General features: G+C 39.2%; 1 protein-coding gene across 4 annotated transcripts in view; it reads left to right on the top strand.

The window, feature by feature from the left end:
* The window catches only part of ncam2 (neural cell adhesion molecule 2), a 159,772-nt gene that overhangs the window by 553 nt on the left and 134,618 nt on the right, over positions 1-24,601 (top strand). The gene's annotated exons all lie outside the window — the stretch shown is intronic.

Here is a 24,601-nt window from a genome sequence, read left to right as displayed (position 1 = left end):
TTTGGCGGTGTTTTGCAGTTCGGGCACGTCCTGTTGTGGAAAAGCGTTTCTTTTTCCCAGCTTGTTTAGAGAGCGATGATACGGTAGTGCATGAACGCGCTCGCGCAGAGGACACGTTTAAGTCTGTCGGTATGTGCAGCTGGAAAGTGCTCGAAACATGTTTGCTTGTTTAAATAGAAACATCTTAAGACATGTATCTTAAATCTGCGGTGGTCTTGATGCAGGGCGAGCGTTTGGACAGCTGAGTGCGTTAACCCGTCCGTCACCGCCACTCTCACGCGTCACTAATCTCCACTGAGCTCAGGTCACAATCTCAGTCCCCTGTCATTAACTTGTACATTTCTTACTGAGTCTGAGCTCAGAGTGAAAGTGACGTGGTGCTCTCGCGCTCTTCTGATCCACTCCGCGTGCACAGGGGTGTGTGTGTGTGTGTGTGTGTGTGTGTGTGTGTGTGTGTGTGTGTGTGTGTGTGTGTGTGTGTGTGTGTGTGTGTGTGTGTGTGTGTGTTGCCTGCTGGGACACACTCCGGTTATTTCCACACGACAGCAGGTGGAGATAGAGCACTTTATACTGACCAGTAAGCCTAAACAAGTACGCAACGTCTTGAACCGCACGCAGGTCTCTCTCTCTCTCTCTCTCTCTCTCTCTCTCTCTCTCTCTCTCTCTCTCTCTCTCTCTGTGTCTATCTGTCTCTCGCTCTGTCTCTGTGTCTCTCTCTGTCTCTGTCTCTGTCTCTCTCTACCTCTCTCTCTCTCTCTCTCTCTCTCTCTCTCTCTCTCTCTCTCTCTCTCTCTCTCTCTATATATATATATATATATATATATATATATATATATATATATATATATATATATATATATACACACACACACAAACCCTGTCTCCTAAGTAGTATGAAAATACAGCTATCACACTTAAACTCTGCACTGTGCTTACACTGATACTAGAAGCACCTCGTGATGGTATGATCTGAAGGTTGGCCTTAAGCTCTAATCTATAAAAGGTACTCTACTACACATTTCCTTGTCAATAAGGTTCTACCCTACATCTTTTGTATTATATAGAATATGCAAAGTTATCACTATAAACTCAATCGTTTCTGTTTATATGTAGTAGCGTAGCGGTTAAGCTGTTGGACCAGAAGGTTGCGAGTTTGAATCCCAGGGCCTCAAAGTGCACTGCCAGTGCTGAGACGCTGAGTAAAGACCTTAACCCTCGATTGTTCCGCTGTATAAACGAGATCACTTTGGATAAGAGCGTCTGCAGAATGCTGTAAACAGACATGTTATATACATTAAATATAAACCCTGATTCCTCCAGGTGAAGTGGCTGTGCTAAATTGTCCTAGGTTTGTGTTCTTGTAGACTTGCAGCCCAATTAGTTTTGTGTTCTGATCTTGCATCCACTGTTCATGGAATTAGGCTGTGGCTCAATTGTGACCTTGACACTTTCCTGATGATTAAAAAAATGATTGACAAAGTGATAAAGGTACACAACATCCCGGTTTCAGCAGAAAGATACATATTAGAAGTGCAAATGATATATCCTTGGAACCACCCATTAGTTCTATCTCGCACTGGGGTGTTTATGGGTTTTAAGGAATAATTTATATTACCTTTACATTATAAGTGCATGTTAAAGTGAAGGTTGTGTATATTTAATTATGGTGCAACATCTGTGTTTAAGATTCTGTAATGCTCTATAAATACCATTAATTTATTTTAAAAAAAAAATAGGAGAAAAGCTTTCAACATAAACAAACAAACATAAGCAGGTGAGGTTTCACTGATAGATCATAAAAAACAAAAATTTTCATATTAGTCTAATACAAAATCCTATGATCCAGATTGCAATGCAGTGATACAGTGCTGTTGTGGCTCAGTTCAGCTAGTTTGCGATCTGTAATAATGACTTGCATGATGATGAATGTTGTTGATATTATAAATATGAAAGTTGATAGTTTGAAGTCTATACACTGCACCAGTCTCTTTTGGTAGATTTGAAGCAAGGTTTAATTACCAATGGCGTCATTACCAGCGTGTATTTCGACAGCATTGTGGGTAATGTAGGAATTCATTAACCAAAATAAATATAAACCAACATGTTAATGACAGAACTAAATCCAGGACGCAATTGAATCTTATTTGATATTTCTAAAAGTTAATATAAAAGTTGGTTGAAATTTTCCTTTAAATGTTTCAAGCCAATGACAAACAATATTGCAGATTAGTAATTGTTTATGAAAATGGGAATTATAAGTAGGAAAGTGGGAACTATATGGCATATGATATCGTATATCATTTCCTGCTGTTCCAGGTTAAAATGTGTCTCTTAGTTGGTTTTTGAATATGCTGCCAGAAATATTCTGGTGTAGATGTATATAGACAGATCATGGATCTCGAGGTGTCAATGTGACCTTTTTAGATGTAAAGTGCGCTATATTGTTTTAGTGATGAAGGCTTTCAGTCATTGGGAACATTATAAAATATCTAGTACTGCTTAACCTATGGGACTTGTAGTCGTGAAGATATTTCAAGAAGCTTTAAATGTTTTAAAATGATATGGACAGCTGAACCCATCAAACACTTATGTGGCTCTTCCTCAAACTGTAGCCACAAAGTTGGACACACAACATTGTTTTGTAAGGATGTCTTTGTATTCTGTAGCATTACAATATCCATTCACTGGAACTAAGGGTCCCAAGCATGTACCCAGTGAGATCCATAGATGGAGATCCAAGGTTGAGTGGAAGAACTCGAGTAGCCTTCATAGAGCCCTGACTTCAACCCCACTGAACACCATTGGCCCCCTCACCTGACATCCGTGTATGATCACACTAATGCTCTTGTGATTGAATGGGAACATCCCCACACTCTAACATCTAGTGGAAAACCTTCCCAGAAGAATGGAGGTAATTATAACAGTAAAGGTGGAAAAATGGAATTGGATGTCCAAAACACACATGGGTGTGATGAGTAGATAATATTGTTTCTGTGAGTTCGGGAATAAAAATCTCTCAGGCTCCAAAACAAAATATTGCATCTCCATATATAGATAGATAGGTAGGTAGGTAGATAGATAGATAGATAGATAGATAGATAGATAGATAGATAGATAGATAGATAGATAGATAGATAGATAGATAGATAGATAGAAAGATAGAAACAATTTGGACTGGGCCATGGAGTGTGCTGAAATGACTATACTTGATCTCTTCTCTATCTCTCAATCTCTGTGGTGATCAGTCTCAACCTGGACTTCTCTGAGAGAGATATTCACTTTAGACCACTTGACTCTCAGGTCGTTGCTAATGTATGTTGTTGAGGAGCTCTGTCCATTTAGTTTAAATGAAGATCACTGTGATGAATTATGTGCTGTGCCTGTCTCAGGGGAGACAGTCCATCGTGGTGTTAAATGCCATAATGAAGGCATTTCTCTAAATCTCATTCACACTCGGCACAGCAGGAGCAGTCATAAATGCCCAGAAGCAATGTTCATGTGTGAACACTTAGGTGTGTCACCTGGCAGTAACGAGAAAGAAAGTGTCACCGGTGCTCTTTTGGAACTCTAGTTTGGTCCCAAACGAGTGTATTAATTTTTTTTATTTTTTTTTACGCATGACCTTTATAAAGACCCTGAACACACATTTGTCTGTTTGCTTAGCTGAACTCAGAGTGCTCTGGGCGGTAATAATGTGCTACTGTAACACCCCAGCCATCACTTCTTCAACCTTGTAAATAGTTATTTCTAACAAGTCACAGTTAGTGGTAATTAAAAAGTTAAAGTTATGTTCAAACATCTCTCAAAAGTCACAAAGAATGAGTCAGTGCTTGTTTGAGCCACTAACACGTATCTCGTTACAATGAATCTCCGAGTTTGTCTCTTGTGAAATTCATTTTTAATGAAAAAATGACTAAATGAACGGCACGGTTGCCATGTTCTAATCAAGAACACCTATCAATGAGCTACTTGATGTGCGTAATTGTCTCCAATCAGATCAGTTCTCCTGGTTGGAGGGCATTATTTTTTAATTTAGGCCTGTCGTGTGACTAACATTTTAGCGTCAGTGTTCCCAACTGGATAATTATCTGCCGTTTAGCAAGCTGCATTTATTTTGGTAACAGTCTGATATGTTGCTCAATTCAGTGTTATGCCAAGTGAACTCATGAATATTTAATGTCACATCCAGAATATTCACCAAAAAAAGTTGTTTAATAAGAAAATAGCCAAATGTTATACTCATTCCCAGTGTGTTTGGTTGTTTTTTTTTTTTCAAATGAAAAGAATAAATAATGAACCATCTTAGATAAGTGCATTAATGAATTCTATTTAAACAAACAAATTGATCAATAAATACTAGTATTTTCATTATTTCAAATCAAATGTGTTTAGGACATTTTCCATTTCCTGACAGATAAATGGTCGGTCCTGTGACCCGAGAAGTTCGGATAAGCGGTAGAAAATAAATGAATGAATAAATGGTCGGTTCAGTGGTTTTAAGCAGATTCAGTTTTAAACTGATTTTCTGTAGCAACCTAAAGTCCTTCACAAACTGTCGATAAAAATCCCCCCAAGAAAACAACCTTTTGTATTAGTTTGTAACCCTTATTATCTCAGGTCATCTACATTAAAATTTTAAAAGTTGTTTCATAAGAAAATGGCTATGACAGGCAAACCTTTACACTCATTTCCACCGTTTTTCAAATGAAGAGAATCGATAATGCATCGTCAGGAAATGGCACTAAAAAACGTTATTTAAGCAAAAGTGCAAAATTTGGACACCTTTTGGATATACATTTAAATGATATAAAATCAGATGTTTTTTACAGTTTAAAGATATTTGTCAAGTCAAGAACCTTTTATTGTCATTTCAGCCATATATACAGTAGAGGACGCAGTACAATAGTGAACTAAGACAACGTATCTCCAGCACCATGGTAAGTAAGTAAGCTGTCCTAGACACATACTGTAAAGTGCATCGTTTGCAACCTAGTGCAGACAGCGTAAGACAAAAATCAGTGAAAACAGACAATACAAAACATTACAGGACAAATACACAAAATAGTTCTGACCAGTGTTCATACTGTATATTATACAGGACAATGTGCAAAAATAGACGATTCTGCACAAAGAGGGTTCTAGTAAACATATATATTATACGAGTATATATTGTGTCCATGACCATGATGACTAAATGTGCAACTGGGCAACTGTTATCTGAACATACAGTCAGTACCCAGTAACCAAAGATGCTCCGAGAGACAATAAAATCTCCTCATTACTTTCTCCATAATATATGAATTCTTACTTAGTGTAAGGTGTTTGTTAGCCTAGGGCTACTTATTTAAATGGCTCCCTACCAGAGTATGATCTTCTCAAATGATATCAGCTGATAGTGTTACCTGAAAATTGAAATGTCTCTTGACAATGTTTTCAAGAAGCAATGCTTAGAATACTGCCACACTTCACATGGCATTTTCCTAGGATGGCAGCAGGAACCCCAGTGTGACACCCACTTGTGCCATGAAACAACTGCTGTGTGTGTTAATTAGTTTCTTGGATAATGGTTCATTGTGCGGTAAATAAAAGAGGAACACCAGCCTAACTCACAGTTTGGGTTTGGTATCTGACAGCAACAACTGAAACAATTTATTGTTAACAGTCTTAGAACAAATTCAGTGCCTGTTTTTGACATCGTCAAGGGATATTCAAACAATAAAACCTTGGCAAATTACTATGAGGTCTGTCTGGCTCTTTGAACCACAGAGACTGAAAAGAGAGCGTGTGAAAATGGCACAGAGGATGGAATTTGGCCGTACTTTATAAAAGGAGATGAGAACAATTCCTGGTGAAATACATTCCTTAACCTTGTAGTTGCAAAATCTGCCAGTATGTCAAATCTGATGAAATTTGGAATATTACACACAGGATTAATCGGCCAAGAAAACAGTTTTTGACTGTGTGTGGAGCAGCCCTGCTCTGACGGAGCTCCGAGAGTGAGGGCAAATTAAACAATAACCAAACACAGGAACAAAATTCTACAGCGGGTAAGTCAAGAATTTACTCATTAGTTTTTTGACTTCTGCAAGACAAAGTTAACAGTTGTTACGTTTGTGTGCAAATATTTGGAGTTTGGATTCAGCAGCTAGCACCTAAACTATATTATTTATTAGCTAGCTAGCGTTCATCCTCATAGTATTGAATATTGTTATGATTAATTCAAATAAATTTTAGAATCAGCGACGAATCACTTGCAGACCTGATGATAGTGAGACATTTTCACTTTTTTACAATTTTACACAGATTAAGATCTAGCAAATTCCTATATAGACTGTCAGTAATAATAAGTAATATCTTTTGTATTGGTTTGTAACCTTTATTATCACAAGTCATCTAGACTAATAGGCATGGACGGTCCATCAGGAAGTTTTGTTTGATTTGGCTTCAGCTATTAATTTCCTTTGTGTGTGGAGAGAAAGTTCCAGAAGCTTCTGGCGATTGTAAAGATATGGAGAGGAGTTTTGAGATAGCCGGTACATTGTAGCCTAACTTAGTCAAGTTTTCTAAATAAAGCTGTTGTTGTTTTGTCTTTCAGAAAGTGAACTACTTAAATGTACAGTAATCCCTCGCCACTTCGCGGTTCAAGTTTCGCGGTTCAAGTTTCGCGGTTCAAGTTTCCTCAGTACATCACTGATTTTTCAAAAATATTCATCGAAAAATACAAATAAAAACGGTTTCCCAGGATGCCAGACAAAGAGAGAAACTCTCTCAGAGGCTTTGTACATACCCACGGGCACTCAGACAAGGCACATGATTGGTTCCCGGCACGAGATCTGAGTTGATTGGCTGCGCATCATCGCATCCTCTCCCAGCTTCTTCCCTTGTTATATCTCGCCACTCTCGTTCACGCTGTCAACTGTGTCTCGTGTATTGTGTTCGAAATTAACTTTTTGTTAAGCCCTTAAAATGCCTCCTAAGCGCCGTGCCCCTGCGAAAGAGTATATAGATTATATATATATATATATATATATATATATATATATATATATATATATATATATATATATATATATATATATATATATATATATATATATAAAGAAAGAGTATATATATATATATATATATATATATATATATATATATATATATATATATATATATATATATATATATATATATAATACCTAGATTTCTGAAAAGATAGCTCCAGTGCTACATGATAAAATGCAACAAATGCTCACAAATCAAGTTAATGTTTTATCAAAGATGGAAGAAGAAGAAGCCTATATTATTTGTCACTTACACATTAGAGCAGTGTGAAAGTCTTCACATATCCCTTAGCTTGTTAGGAAGTTGGGATCACAGCTCGGGGTTAGCAATGACACAATACCCCTGGAGCATAGAGGGTTAAGGGCCTCGCTCAAGGGTTTCCAATCAAAAACCCAGAGAATTAACCATATGAGTCACTACTGCTCTGTTGTGTAGTGTTTATTTGACTGCTGTTGTTTATGTGGAAGCAGATGAGAAGCATTTGCAGGGACTAAATCATCAATACTAAATTGTGTACTTTCATTTCTTTTATTTTGCATGGATGCAGGTAAGCAAAAGCAAATTCCCATCTTCCCCTTACAATAGCCAGATGAGGTTTAGTAAGATTTGTTTAGGAACTATGATTTATTAGCATGCTCCAAAAACATTTTATTGTTGTTTTGTATGTAATTTCTGCAGAGCAACGGTGTAGCAGCCTCACTGAGTTCAACAAGCAATTTTACATTTTTTTTAGAAGCTTGGATGCTGTACCATAGTGAGAGTAGCTCTCAGTTTTGACCACAGTAGGCTACCATGAGTGGTACACTCCTGCTGTGCATGCAGTTCAGTAGTCCAGAGCATGCAAAGCGCACAACACAACTGTAATCACAGCCGCAGAGCAGTAAAAATATTAAGGCTTTCATTGATTTTCATTACCTTAGCTGGGTTCGAAGGAAAGACCAGAATGTATGTGCTATGCAGAGTACAAGCGTTTGTGTTGATGTTCATTCTTTGGAATAAAGCCTGTTTTTTTTTTTTTTAATGCTTTTTAGCTGGCAGTCTCCCATGCTGAGCTGCTTGGACAGCAGACGCTAGGTGCATCTCTAGCACCTGGGAGACGTGTGTGCCAACAGCCCTGGCAGCTTAACATTAGCACAGGTTGACATATGTGCCAGGTTGAAAATGAGTGGTTTAGCCACACATTTATTTAGGCAAGCACTGAATAATTGCAGGACGGATCAGAAATATAGATGTGAAATTCAGTCACTACTTTACTGACTGGAGAACCAGTTATTTCAGCTTACTCCTTATACCCCCCACAACACCCACATCTACCAGCAATGCAGAGGAAAATAATATATTCTGAAAATATGCCTGCTGTTAGGCCAATTTAATATCTTCTGCACTCTTCATTTACTAAGGGAAAAAATGACAATAGCACAGCATCTTATGCTTTCAAGTATCAGAAGCTGCAAGCAGGACTGTAAGTATCCCAATTCTGTGCCCTCCTGCCGCTATATACATATATGAGATATTGAAAACCTTTTTCTACTTGACCTGCTCTCCTCCTGTATTTTTAGACGCCATGTAATTTAACTTTTATAGGTTGTCCTATAAAAGACATGTCAAGAGGCTCATGGGAAATTGCTGGTGTATGACTTCTTTCAGGGCATAAATCGATTGTATTATGTGGTTAATTGAGTGAATGGAGTGCCACAAAACTCGTGCAAAAACGTTGTTACCCCCCCTGCGGGACTTCCATATGAAAATCAATTTGATGAGGTTGTATCTTTGCGTTGTACGTTGGCAGAAAAACAAAGTTCACTTTAATGAGCCTTTTCTTTATTCATCCCCAATAGCATGAATAGAGCATCCTCTAGTAGTCCTGCTACACAATTATTCATAACCTGTGTGAACTCATACACCTTAAGAATGAGATAGTTTTATCAACAGTGAGGCGTGTCATTGATTATTTTCTAATAGACATTTCTTACCATGCTTGCTTTAAGGTACAATAACTATATAATTGAACTTTAGCAAACAGGACACGTCATTGGCAAGCTGAATAGCAATTTATTTTTACAGATGCAAAATTACCCTGAAGGAATTTGTTAGAAACTCAACGTGCTTGAAATTTCTTAGTTTTTTTTTTTTTCTCCCAAAGCTTATTTCCAGGATCCAGCGAAGTGATTTATAGTGTATTAGGAACTAGTGTGTAAGAATGTAAAACGTGTAAGAAGTAGGAGAATGTACTCCTATAGTACGAATGGACCTTCATATGCAAAGTTTCTCTACTGCTTACCCTACACAGGGTCATGTGGAAGCACCCTGGACAACCTATTCCAGTGCTTAGAACAATCATACACACACACATACCAGGCAGTTTAGAGATGCCACTAAGACTAACTAAGGCATGTCATACCTTCTGCGAGAGGAAACCAGAGAACTCAGAGGCAGGAACTCAACCCCCAACCCCAAAGCTGCTCAAAGGTGCCAACCACTAATCCCCCAGATGTATGCAATTAATTAAAATGCTAATTTTATTTAAGGTTTTCTTAATACTGACTGAATGGTGTGGAATATTTTAAGCTCAACCAGTCCACCTCTACAAGTAAAGATTATATGAAGCACCATGCAGATCAGTACAGTACAGCAGTACTATCGATTACGAGTCATCAGCTACTCTCACAGGCTTCATGCTTGCAGAGCAGCCCTCTTTCTTCCTCACCTCACTGCTGCCAACATACAGAGACTGACAAGCTAAGAGGATTGATGTTGGCGAAAAGAGGCCAGTGGACAATATGAGAGGAGACTAAAAAAATTGTGCAAAATGGAAGTGGAGAAAGGCAGCGCTGAATAGAGAACACCCTGAAACAGTCACAGTAGGATTTAGGAGCTTCATGGCTCCCCGGCATTAGTAACTACGCTTGCTCAGGCATTCTCAGGCACAGCCGGTGTCCTTGTTTATTACAGCTTTAATAGACATAGCATGGACCTTCCTCATTGACGTGAACCACACGCTAAAGCTGAAGATATATCTAGTGGTATGAGTTATTGTGCAATCTCATACTCTTTGTCTCTTTCACTCTGCGTCTTATACACACAAACATGCACACACGCACACACACATGCACACGAACACGCACACACACACACAATGCCTGAAAGAAAGCCAGAGGGATGTGAGGCCATTTTCATAATGTCTAAAATGAAATCACAAGGCTGGCATTTTAGCCTCCCAGTCCCAGTTATTATGAAGCATACATGAATAAATCTTGTGCTCCCCCTTTCCTCCTATCATGTAGTAGCACAATTTAGAGACTACATTCTCCTCTGCCCCTGCGATTTTCCTGTCATGTGTTGACGCAGAATTAGAAACGAGCATATGCACTTTGTGCCCACCCTCTTGTTCAAGGCCTTGTCTATTAAAAAAAAAAAAAAAGCATCATTCAGCTCTAGAATTAATGCATCTATAATTAAAAGCCTCCTTTGCAGGCCCTTGGTAAATTTCTGAAAAATACGGCCACCGTCACCATAAATTTTACACGTGAAAGCTAGGTCCTGTACTCCTTTCGTGTTTAAACTAATGTTTAATGAATTAGCTACTAATGGGTATTCCTGAAGTGAAAAGTTCAAACATGTACACAAGAGCCATTATCTTCATTAGAGTCAGGAAATAATTAAATAAAGTAAAAACTACTACTACTACTAATAATAATAATCAAGGCTCTGTGGTGAGCAAATACAGCAGCAGCCAGATTTACAGTCATTTATAGACACCCACAAATCCATATTGAAAAATTGAACTGTTAAAGGAAATCTCAGTCAACACCATCCAATCGGTGTCCTTACCATTATGGTGTCCAATTACTCATTCACGGAAAACAGCAGGGGTTGTAATCTCATGGTATGTGTTACAGTGTACATCCAGCTGTATTCAATACTCTGAGCACCATGTCAAAAAAAAAAAACTGAGAGTAAGTTTGACCCTGCTGTGCTCCCTCGAGTCTCCTTGTAATTATAGCCAGAGTCAGATCTGTCGGCTCCATCTACAGCAACGCTGTTTGTCATTGCGAAGTGACCCCCAAACTTATATCTAGCCTGCAATGTGGAGCCACAGCAATGACATTTAAGACAAACATCAATTTAGCTTTAATGTAATGAATATGATATGTATCGGCAGGAAGCTGTAAATGAATGATTAAAAGCCAGTTTGACCTTGCTGGCATGGTGAATCTGAGAGTGTTTCATCACAGTAATGAAAGCTTTAGTGTCTCGCTTTTTTCCCTATGTAGTGGAAACGGGGCGTGAAAAAAAATCACTGTGTAAAGCCCAGATAAGTCATATCATGTGACGGTCGGTGGTTTCATGATTAATGTTGCAGTGAATCACTGTGTATCTCCGGGTGTGTGGTGCTTGTCTTTCTGTTAAATGTGGTCGGTGTGTTTTGTATTGTTGTAGACGTGTGTGTGTGTGTGTGTCTGTGTGTCTATGTGTCTATGTGTCTGTGTGTGTTCTGCTTATATCTTGCTGTTCTACTGGTTGTTTTCAACCACTGCTCATTCTCTAGAGTGTTGACTCAAGCTGTTGCTGTCTAATCTGTATGTAAGCAGACTAAGAGAGTTAACACCATGATGTACACTGCTTTTCCTCATCCCTATTTCTCTGTTTTAGCCTCTACCTCCCTCATTCCTTTTTTGCTATCCTCCACCACTCTGTACACCTCTTTACCCCAATGTGTCATGCCACATCCATAATAATCAGATTTACTCTGGACACCAAAGCCGTCTCCTGTGGTTCACAATACTGATGTAATGATGTTAATCTTGGACTAATAGACACGGTTTGTGTGTGTGTGTGTGTGTGTGTGTGTGTGTGTGTGTGTGTGTGTGTGTGTGTGTGTGTGTGTGTGTGTGTGATTACTTTCTTAAATGGGCCGAGAGGTAGGGAATGGAGGCAAAGCTACTCCTCATTAACTCTGGATTCGGTGTAGACACATTACATAGGGCAGGAAAAGAGAAATATCTGTCTGTAGGCTTTGTCTCACTCTTCTTTTTTTTATTTCTTTTCACTCTCCAGTTTCCTGTAAAGTTTGTGTTTCTATAGTTTCCAAGCTGTGAGACCAAATATAGCTGGGCAACATTACCCCATTCAGCACATACCCTCTGTGGTTATTTGACTTTTTGTGTTCATTTTATATAGTTATATAACACAAATGACCGTGCATGTTCTCTGCATGGATTTCCTCCTGGATCCCTAATTAAACATTTTGTATGATTTTGTGCCAGAACTATCTCCATTTCTTAATAAATCTAAATAAGTTTATTGTAGCATAGAAACGGTTTTAAAAAAAAAAAAAATCCACAACCCTATTAACATGTACCACAAAGGTGCAGTAAAGCTACTGCGTCTTGTAAGACCTGTTGGAAGCCTGGTACATTATAAAAGCAGTCAGGCGTTTGTGAGTTCCATGAGCTTGTCCTTCATCTCTGCACTCCACTGCTCATGCAGAGCGCTTGTACATCGCTTTACGATTTTCCCTTTTTTTCCCCCTTCTGGTTCTGTCATTGTCTATTGTCTCTATCAGTCATCTGGTTACCTCACCACAGTTTAAGACGTGTACAGTATACATAACATGATTAGAAAGCTTAATATCTCAGATTAAAATGGAAGCTTAAGTCTGGTTTTAAGCTTAAGCTCAGAGCATTTCCAACATAGAAATACATATAGAAGGGTAAAAACAACGATTAAAACAGGCACAAAAACATGTTTCTGCTTGGTTTTAGATGGGTTTAAGACCACAGTAAAGGAAGTCACCTTTTTTATTCTGTCTGTAGTGGTAGCAGGGAAATACTGGTAAAACTCTGTGTGTAAACAAGACACTACAATTCTAGTCTTATGAAGCTCAGACTTTACTGAAGTATAAGCATGTGGTATGTGGGCCTGTGTGTATAGCTCTACTAGACGCCATGCCGTGCCTGATGGCTCAATTCAAAGTCAGCAGCACGAGTGATTTATGGCTTGGCTTTAATCAGCCTGCTGAAAATGCAATTAGACAGGTCTCCTGCAGTGTGCAAATGAGCCGTTCCAATGCCGCTTGGGGATGCACACAGTTAATTATCTGGGTAGGGCACCTGTTAGTGAGCTGCACTGGCCGTTACAGAGCGGGAGAGAGGTCACAGAGCTGTGGGGAACGAGGAAGGAGCGACCATGGGAGTGAGGGCGGTGATGGGGGGGGGTGATTAGTAAGGGAGAGGATAGGTTGAGAGTCTATGGTGTGGTGAAGGTCAACACGAAAAGGTGGGTGAGGGTGTCACAGTGTGCATAAAAAGGGTGAGTTTGAAAATATCTTTTGAATTCACTTTAGAAAACGGATCCGGAAACACAATTTTCTAGCTGTATTTTGGATAAGGGGAAATATAGCATTTTGACACGTGATTGCTGACGCTGGAACCTGCAAGAAAGAGAACTCTGCGAAACAATTGAAAATGAAATGACTGAAAAGCAATATTTGTGCCAGAAAACATTTTTGCACTAAAAATGGTAATGTGGCTGAAACATACAGTCAGTGGGTTTTACAAAATGACACATTAGGAGTTAACATGTTCAGCAATACAGCATAATTAATGTCAGAGTCAGAGGAAAATGAGCAGTACGGCCTGGTTGCATGTCACTGGAGGAGACAGAATGAGAAAGGCTGTTGTTAGTGAGCCAGACTAAGTATGTTTGAGAGATGGACAGGTTAGAGGTGATAGAAACACCTGGCATGCAGGGAGTGAAAAGGGGTGAGAGAGGTTAGGGAGCTGACGTGGCATGAAATGAAGTTAGCAGACATGGAAAGTGTGTGAAAGGCAACAGAAATTGAGGGGTTGTCATGGAGGGGATGAGGAAGATAAAGAAGTGTGTGTGTGAGATGAGTATTGGGATGGACAGTGACGGCGAACATGCAGAATGATCAGCAAGGGTTGAGACTCGAAAAGACTTTTACAAGGACGTGTGTGTTTGTGTGTGTGTCTATGTGTGCGCGTGTGCGTGTGTGTGTGTGTGTGTGTGTGTGTGTGCGCGTGTGTGTGTGATTATGCAAATGTGCAGATAAACGGGTAAACCTTGCTCATTTCTGCTCAATTCTGTAATAAAGAACAGGAGACACAGTACATCTAATCTGTTTTCATTTCCAGTGGCATTAATTATATTAGGAGTGTAATAAATATATTTTCCTTTTCTAACAAACGGTTGTGAAAGTAAACGAGGGAGAATGAGAGGGAATAACGAAGTAGCACAGGTGGTCACACTTGTTTGCGCGATCTAGCCAGGGGATAGGAACTCTACTCATTTAGAACAATATTTGTGTGAGTAGTGTGGGGAGGGGGTAGTGAATCGTCTTCATTAGTTTGTGATTCGGTGTGCTCCTGCCTGCCTCTAGTTCAAATGGGCCGGGTATTAATCATGCAGCAGAGATTAATGAGAGAGCTCTAATGAGCTGCCTTCCATATGGAGACTAGCATCTCACTGCACTATGGAAATTTTTTGGGCTGCTCTTGTACAAATGTGAAAAAATGATGTATAAATATATATGAAATTCACACTAGAAAGCAAGTGATGCAACCGGTGGCTCCCGAGGCAGACGCGTTAGTAACGGCAAAGTGGACAGCAGCCGTACGTATAATATTGTGATCCGGCTATCTTTCAAATCAATTATGCTGAAAAATATCCAATTAATGAAAATGATAAGATGTAATGACAGGCACAATAATGAAGACAACAATAACAACGAGATAATGACAATGACATGCCCTTTTGGCAATGTTTGAATGCTCTATATAATTCAGATAACAATGTAATTTGATTTTCTGCTAGTCTGGGCTTTGTGCCTATGCTTTTGGACAGCTTCATTTTGCTAACCTTTTGCACTGACAGTTGTAGGGAAACACTATTAAATATTAATTCCTATGGCTAAGAGCTCTGAATTTATGCTACTTTCATAATCTAATTGTGTTGTGGCTTATTGATATGAGCGTCCTTTCACTCAATATGCTTGTATAAACATACAACGTTGCAGCTTTTGGCTTTATATAAACCACACAATGTCACAACTCCACCTGCTACACGGGCCTTTATTAAAAAGTACACGGTCTTCGTCATCTTTAGTGCTCTTACGGTTTTCCTATGACTTTGCATATTGTGTCTTGTTTTCAAGGAGACAGCAGCATAGAGCTTGTAAATTCATAAAAGGGTCTAAAGCAATTTACCTCCAAGGTTTAGATGCATAGGACATATTGGTATTTATACAAAAGTTAGTTCTGCTTCGCTAGTTTGCTTGAACAAGCGACATTCTATGAATAATCGTTCCTTACGCCGAAACTGTTACAAGTCTCACGTAGGCATTCCTCCTACTGGATGCCATAGTAATACCGTTTAAGTAAGCAACACACTTTAATGCCACTAAAGTGACAGACACCCTTATACAGAGCAACTGACATTTTATCTCAGGGGACCAGCAGTGGACACTTGGTGGACTTGGGATTCAAACTCTTCAACTTCCAAGCAGTGGTCCAACACCTTAACCAACCAAGCTAACGCATCCCAATGCCAACGAATCACTCCTGAGGGAGATTTGCTGTTTGCGTATTAAAATCAGCAGTGAATATCAGTATCAGATAGAAAAGAATACTTTATTGTCAATGTTCAGCTGCACAACAAAATTAAGTCTCTGATACAAAAAGTACATCAGATATATTCAAATGTAATATTCCATTAAGTATATTAAAATAAATTAAAGAGAAGTATTAAAGAATATGTAACTATTGGCAGAAGAGAGTTTATCGCACATCTAGTAGTATGTTGTGAGTGTTGCGTATAGTAGTATATTGATATTGACCGCACTGTTGAACCTTTCTTCAATTTTTTTGATTTGCCGCTGTACAAGTAAACGTATGATTAGGTGCTCTTAAAGACTTTGTGTATAGCACCTTAACACACAACGCTCTATCCGGCTGTGGCTTCTTTGGGAACTATTGTTTGTTGACGGAGAAAAAAATAAAAAGAAGTTTTGTCCATATTGTGTCTGAAGTGTCAGTTACGCAATATTAATTTCCTGTTTATAGAACTGTTTAAAAGCAATATCACACTCACTGTAGTACGGCAATATCCCCTACATCAACACTTGTGTGCTTGCTCGTCTGATATTTCTTTAATACATTAGGAAAGAAAGGGACCAAATAGAATTTTTGAAAGCACATCTTACAATATAAACCATACCAAAATCAAAACCTTGACAGAAACCAAGACTCTCCATTATCCTCTGGCCTCAAGTCATTTTTATATCAAATACTCTAGGAATTCTAGTTTATATGGCAATTGAATTAATGGCTTGTGATAAGAATACGAACGTACCATGTTACTATTTAGATAAAGAGTGTTTCATGCTGCACCGAATTACTGTTAGTATAATACTAAAATCATGAGAAGGCTATGAGCTGTGTTTTATTTCACAGTTCAAAAGCAAACCCTCGCCACCGGACACGGGCAGAATTAATGACAGGTTAAATAATTAGTTATGGCAGTTTCCTGTTTTTCTGCAGATAGCAGCACATAAAAAACTCTGGGTGAAAATCGATCATGATAAATGCGCTCTGTGTATATGCCTTTCAGTGTTTAGTGTGAGACAGCAAATACGCCAATGAGCTTTGTTCACATCTCATTTTGTTATTAGGACACCGAGTAGATAATGTTATATATTTGTTTAGTGGCCTTAGACAGAGTTGTTTGCTTTCTTCTTTTTACATTTATTAGATTAATAGTTCACTTCAGGTGCGCGGGTGTGTGGGTGTGTGCTTGTGTGCGTGGGTGTGTGTGTGGTTGTGCGTGGGTGTGTGCGTGTGTGGGTGCGTGTGTGTGTGTGGGTGTGTGCTTGTGTGCGTGGGTGTGTGTGTGGTTGTGCGTGGGTGTGTGCGTGTGTGGGTGCGTGTGTGTGTGTGTGGGTGTGTGCTTGTGTGTGTGGGTGTGTATGTGGTTGTGCGTGGGTGTGTGCGTGTGTGTGTATGGGTGGGTGCGTGTGTGGGTGGGTGTGTGTGTGTGTGTGTGTGTGTGTGTGTGTGCGTGTTTGTGTGTGCGGGTGTGTGTGTGGGTGTGTGTGTGGGTGTGTGCATGTTTGGTGTGTGCGTGTGTGCTTATGTGTGGGTGGGGGTGTGCGCGCGCGCGCGTGTGTGTGTGTGTGGGTGTGTGCGTGTGTGTGTGGGGGGTATGTGTGTGGGGTGTGTGTGTGTGTGTGCATGTGTGTGTGTGTGTGTGGTTGGGTGTGTGTGCACGTGTGTGTGTGTGTGTGTGTGTGTGTGTGTGTGGTTGGGTGTGTGTGTGTGTGTGTGTGGTTGGGTGTGTGTGCTCGTGTGTGTGCCTGTGTGTGTGTGTGTGTGTGTGTGTGTGTGTGTGTGTGTGTGTGGTTGGGTGTGTGTGCACGTGTGTGTGCCTGTGTGTGTGTGTGTGTGTGTGTGTGTGTGTGTGTGTGTGTGTGTGTGTGTGTGGTTGAGTGTGTGTGCACGTGTGTGTGCCTGTGTGTGTGTGTGTGTGGTTGGGTGTGTGTGCACGTGTGTGCACGTGTGTGTGCCTGTGTGTGTGTGTGTGTGTGTGGTTGGGTGTGTGTGCACGTGTGTGTGCCTGTGTGTGTGTGTGTGTGTGTGTGTGTGGTTGGGTGTGTGTGTGTGGTTGGGTGCCTGTCACATAGTCAATAAGGGTAATCGTATTGTTATGCTTCATGCACTGATTGCTTAAATGCAGCTGTTCTTCAACTGAATTATGTTGAGAAACCAACCACCATAGCCATTTTAATATTATATAATATTATTTCAAACACATGAGCCAAGGTTTGCATATTAAAAGCAACAGCTATACAGTGTAGCATTACAGTTATCTAATTTTAGATCATATAAATGTGTGAACTTTTCTTCCACTGTGTTTGTGAGCAACATTGTTATCTTGGAAACATCCTAGAAACGTTTTAACAGTTTTTACAATAGAAGATCTGGGGTTGGTACTGATGCTAAATCCTGGGCATGATGCATTACATATTCATAAACCCAACAACTCTGTTACTGTGCAGTTTTGTTCTAGTGTATAGCATCTCCATAACAATGTAAACATATTCAATGGCATTTAACACATTTATTTCTACATGGTATTGACCGCTTCAGCCTAGTGTTGATCTAGAAGGAGTATTTTAGTATGTGTCCTTTAAATTCCTCATTGGTGCCCTTTTATGTCACTGTTCATTTTTCCAGCAGTGCAGTAGATGCATCTCAATATTGGTGACTGAGGAAGGAGCGCCGCAGCTGATGTGGAACGGCAGTTCTCCCTTCTCCATTAGTAAACATCACTCTCTCTTTCCCTCTCCCCATGATCCACTTTTCCTCTGATTAAAGCATTCGTTCAAATCTCAGGGCTCTGCCCTCCAACTGAGATTTCTGTTCATTAATTAAAGCTTAATGCAATTAATTATCACCTAAATGAGAATCCAGAGCTTGTTTGTTAAAACTGAAATGCAGAAAGATTTATGCTTGTTTAACGACACTTTAGTGCATACCAAAGAGCTTTATAAAAGGAAGACACACACAAGACAGGTATAAAGTTTTTCTTTATGCTTACTGTACCTTTTTTTTTAGGTTCAGTTTCACAGATCAGATGTATTCGTTTTTCCGAAGATTTCTCTTCTACTTGCGGATAAATCCCCCGTTTTTTTTTTCTAAGGCCTAGATTCACATTTTCAGGCAAATTCCTTAAGAATTGCCAGAGTAATCGTGTCTGTTTGCAGTCATTCACTGATCATATGAGTAACTTTTACTGTAGATCATAACACACACTTAACTCATTTTCAGTTCTGCTTTCCAATAACACATCATTTTAGCAGTTAGTCGATCTTCTAAGTGTGAATACCAACCGAATTTAATGTTTTATATAATTTTATCTACGCACAAAACTGTTCAGTTGTTATATCTTAAACATATTTGCCATCTGGCATACATTGCTTATGCACTAGACGCACACCTGTCCTTATTTTCCTCATCACAGCTCAGCGCTGGAGTGTGAAGCAGTGGGATTCCATCCTAACATTTAAGATTACACCCATCAGCAAACACCTCACTGAGAAATGACAGCGCAGACATCAGTACTAAAGATCATGCAGTGGTAGGGATATAGTATCTACACATAAAATAACAGCACACACTGACATAATGGATCTATATATATATATATATAGATCGATGGCTAATGGCTACTACGAGTTTTTTTCTAATTTACATTCATTTGCTTAGTACACTGCTTTTTTACTCAATATTACCACAATAAAACGAGAATGTAAGGCTCTGCTAAATCTTTTGTAGTATGCGAATCTTTATTTTATGCAGAACAATTCAGCACAGATGGAATCTCTGGGGTTCATTTACAACTTGCTGCTGGCTCCTCATATATGCACTTAATATTTTTAACTGACTCAATACATGCATCAAGGGCGAATCCATCGCCGTAAAACTTTATGCTATGCAGATCCGAGCTGCTCCGTTAAGACGCGCCAGAAGCGGTGACAGTGTCTAACAGCATGTGGCAAATAAGCATTCACAGGATGATCCCATGATAAGATTGTTGTGCAGTGGAGACATCTACATAACCCCGGCAAACCTAAATTACTGCTCGTGCATTTGCAAATTATAGCCATCATACCATTTAGTACATTTGTCATATATACAGTATATATATATATTTGTTATTTGCTGGAGGTTGATATTTTTATGATGACTATCATATTAAGATGCTTTCTATATGTGATTGTGAACTTCGTTTGACCTTAAAAAAAATTCTCGCTACACATATTCAAGACTTTTTCCAATCCAGATTTTTCGTAAACATTTTATTCTGGTTGCCAGAAAAAATGAGTTATAACTAATTCCACATTCCATTGACGAATAACCCCGAATAAAGCATACAACCCACGTATAAATATATTTTCCAATGCTCCAATGGATTGAGTGTAATTTACAATTACTGGTGTTTTCTCAGTTGTGCACCTCAACAGTACATCAGATAAACTTCCTGGCTTTCAGATTGACCAGGGATTATTAAGGTAATTGCACATTTGTCTGCATTTGGTCCTTGTAACAGAGATAGTGAAAAAAGAGACAGTAAAAAAAGACAAGAATATATAAAGAGGGGGTTTAATGGATTTTCTTGGTTTTATAGCGTTTTCACCCTGCCTGAGCTTGCATGCTTTGCTCCTCAGTATGTGTATTAATGCCAAAGGCTTACAAATGAGGCTGCGCCACTTCATTTTGTAAACACTACTGTACTCCTCTGTATTCATTGATTGAATATAGTCCACAGCAAGGCTTAGGCCTAAAAAAGTCTCTATTTTTTTACTTTCTCACTTACTTTAGATTTTTTATATTTAATCTCTCTCTCTCTCTCTCTCTCTCTCTCTCTCTCTCTCTCTCTCTCTCTCTCTCTCTCTCTCACACACACACACACACACACACTAACACAGTATAATTGTCAGGAGTTTGGCCACAGCTAGCTCCTCATGTTTGATTACATTCCACTTAGGTAGTTAGAGAAGGACACACATTTGTGCTGGTTATGAATTGCGGTCAATAATGGAGAGGTTATAGCTACCCAGAGACTTGCTACGTATTTATGCAGCCCTCCTCATAGCGTGGATGTTGGGACCGAGTATTTATTCTATTTTCTCACAATGTCACACAGCTTTATTGCAGCATCACCAGTGGGGTGCAGTTTGAGAGGCAGAATTGGGCTAACACTATATGAGGGCCAGATTTCATCGACAGATATTATAGACTAATTTGAATTCAGCCCAGTTTACATGAGTTTCTTTCATTTGGAAAGCTTTTTTTTTTTTTTTTTTTACAGCAAATTATATGTAGCAAGACTTATCTATTTATGCGACATCAAAGTCAGGATACAGGCGTTGTGTCTTTGATGAGCTTGAAGCGTGTGAAATTAAATTTTTCTGCCATTGCACACAGCACACACATGTCAGAGTGATTTTTATCTACATGCAATCTTAGCGTATTCCTCTAGTAATCTCATCAGATCTAATCAGCTTCAAAAGTCTCGATTTTATCCATTTAGGCAGTGAGTATCCAGAATGAAATACATACCGATATTCTATTGTTCCTATTTTATCATCCAAACACTAAATTTATTCCTTTATATCCAGTTCAGGTTATGAGCTAAAGCTGCTTGTTGGCATATTGTCTTCTAGCCAAAAGCACACTGGTCAGATTTTTCTGATTCATTTCAGGCTTATGGCATTAATTACATGAACAGTTGAGGGTTGCATTGATGAAATTTCTGACCTGGACCATGCCCAGACATAGCCATCAGGCTTAACAGTATGTACACAATTTCAGAATTAGAAGCTGAGGAGATTAGATAATGCACACAGTTCCCTCAATTATTAAATTGGGTTTTGGGACCGTGGTGGCTTTACGTTTTTATCTGACATTTTCAGCAGATGAGCAGGTGTATAAAACCATGTGGTTAAACATATACGAAGCAAATAGAGATGCAAACCAGATTCAAATAATATCTTTTACATTTGATATGAAGCCTGTCTCCTTCATATCAAATGGTCAAGCAGGAGGATCCAGCGTTCTTGTTCCGGCAGCCTGGGTTTAATTCTCCTGCAGGTAACTCGGCCAACCACTGAAGAGCTCTCTCTTAGTGCCAGTGTCAAGCCTGGATAAAATGGGAGAGTTGTGTCAGGAAGGGAATCTGGTGTAAAACCTGCGCCAAATCAAATATGCGGGCCAGATGATCTTCTGTGGTGACCCTGAACAGGGAACAGCCGAAAGAACAACAACATTTGATGTGAAGACAGAACAATACAGCCCATGATTTAAACTTCTACTTGGGTCCCTATTCAGGGTTCATGCACAAAAAGTGAAGGTTTTATGTTTGCATTTTTTCCATCAATCTATGCTGGAAGTCTGTAGCAGCCTCTAGATCAGTATGGCAAAAAGTTGATTAGGCAGAGCACCAATAGTCATTTCATTTTGGGCTCCACCCCTCAGTGCCTCTAATACCACCATTGGGTGCAATTTCAAGAGAAATTTTTGCTTATAAAATTTGAACCGTTTGACAGGTGAACCCCTGTGTGAGCCCCTGTGGCGTTTTGGGTGTATTCGATTTTCTGCTATAGAAAACACAGAAATTTCCCAGCCCATGGAATTTGTTCAATCTTATGTTTCTTTACTCAGATTTAGTAAGTAGTTTGTATAATTAAAACATTTGTTGGCATACAAAATATGAATTATTGAATTGTACATGCACTAAATATTGATTGATCTGCACTTGGGAACAAAGAATCAACAGCTGTCTAGCCATATTAATACTCTACAGTTTGGGTAACAACTCAATTCCTATAATAATGAATGACTAATCTTAGTGTTTACAAGCACTACAAAGATTGCAGTCTGTAAAATAATTAGAAAATTGCTCAGAATTCTTTCACAGCTTAACCTAAAATTATATTGACTCTATTATGATTCCTTGGAGACTGATCCCAGAGACTTTATTTGGAATCTGCTGTGTAATCTGTCAGACATTTTTGGTGTCGTTTGACACCAAGGTGGTGTATGTAGTACGTGAAGTAACCGTCTAACTACTGTAGATACAGTAAGTACCGAGTGCTGTTATTTTGTAGACTAATATCTGGATAACTGACCCTGGAGCTTTAGGCTAGTTAATGCATTTATTATTTGCCCACCTTGGTTTGTATTTTTCTGTTACAGAATAGAGAATATATTATGAAAATCCTTTGCTGTTCTTTATTGTTGTTCGGCCATGAAAACTTTGACAAGACGGTCTAGTTCTCTGTGGGAATAAAGGATCATGTATGAAATATTGTCATAGTATTTTGTCTCTAATATACAGTATAGGTTTGTTGAGAGATGTTTCTATTCTATAAAACTTTTATACTGCAGTTTGTGATTGTGGCTAGTCCAATTTTTAAATAATAAAACACTTGCATTACAGCGATCGGTAAGACATGCTGTTGAAAGTTTAGTGCGGAATGATCTCTTTCACACTGAATTGTGTAATCACGACATCAGAAATTATGGTGACTCATACATACAGTTGAATGTAAACGCTTGTATCCCTCGATGGTTTCTAAAAGAAAAGAAAGGAAAATATTCATCTCATGATATGTTTCACAGGGTGAAATATGAAATGTGGTGAGGCAGCCAGGCAGAAATACAAAACGTAAAAATTAACAGCAAAAACAGTTTGAAGAAGCAAAAGGTTGCCCCTGATTCTGTTTGACCTTACCTGATTGCAGAAGGCAGCAACATCTGCCTGAGCTAGTACAGAATGTCAAGGAGATTGAGCGAAGATTAACCAAACAATCTGTGAAAATCAGACCCGAAAATTTGGGGAAGAAGGAGAATATTATAAACGAGTGAAACCTAACTCCATTGGAGGTCGTTATAAAATGAAAGTGGGGTTAGAAAAAGATTATATTAGTACCACATTCTATTAGATCTGTTATGACTATCTTTTACACGCTGTTCGATAATGAACGAATATTGGCGAACGTTTGTTGTGTTTTGTTTATACTCTAAATAAAAACGATGTCTTAAAGAATATCAGATGCATTCTATGGTCTCCTCTTCCAAATAAAGAAATAAATCATCGTAAATCATTCAGTGAGTTGAATCATTGTCATGTTTCGGGATTTATTACACATCTCAATTTATAGTCTCGTAACACTGACAAGGCACATCGAGCAAGGTAGTAATGCTGTTCTGTTGCCCCGTAACACCTACTCCAATGATTGCAAATCTTCTTTACTTGGAAGTCACTTGTAATTTATTTTGGCATTTATTATGCATGTCTTCGTCTTTTGAGCACGCCCATACACAGATGCACATGTACACCCTAACGCTGCAGATGCGCAGATGTTCTGTCCATGTTCACCTCATCCTCTCTCCCACCCCTCCATCTGGGTATTAGGTTTAGTCATAAGCTCTTTCTCTCATCTGCTCGCCTCGCTCTCACAGGCAGGTGCTGTCTGCTGGCCTCCACTCTGCAGCCTAATTGGGGACAGAGAGAGAGATAGAGAGAAGGAGACAGATAGAGAGACAGATGGAGAATGATATGGAGGGAGGTAGGGAAAAAATACACAATGGCTTGAGGGTTCCAGCTCTCATCCTCAGCCTGGCTATTTAATGAGTGGAAAAGGCACACAAACAAACAGGATTAATAATGTAGGATGGTGATGCTCTCTCTCTCTCTCTCTCTCTCTCTCTCTCTCTCTCTCTCTCTCTCTCTCTCTCTCTCTCTTTCTCTTTCTCTCGCTCTCTTTCTCTCTCGCTCTCTCTGTCTCTCGGTGTCTGTCACAGCAGGTCTTCTAACACTCTTTACAAACCTGATTTAGAGCACAGTACCAAAGAGGAAGGAGAAAGAAAAAACACGTTCGAGGATAAGAGAGAAAGGGAAATCAAAGGGAAGGCAGAGGGATTATGGGATGGGAAAGTGTGTGAGACAACGTGGAGGGCTGAGA

Source organism: Tachysurus fulvidraco, chromosome 6, assembly GCF_022655615.1.
Source record: "Tachysurus fulvidraco isolate hzauxx_2018 chromosome 6, HZAU_PFXX_2.0, whole genome shotgun sequence".
NCBI classification, from domain to species: Eukaryota; Metazoa; Chordata; class Actinopteri; order Siluriformes; family Bagridae; genus Tachysurus; species Tachysurus fulvidraco.
Note: the sequence above shows the minus strand (reverse complement) of the source record. Positions and strands in the feature narration are given on the sequence as shown.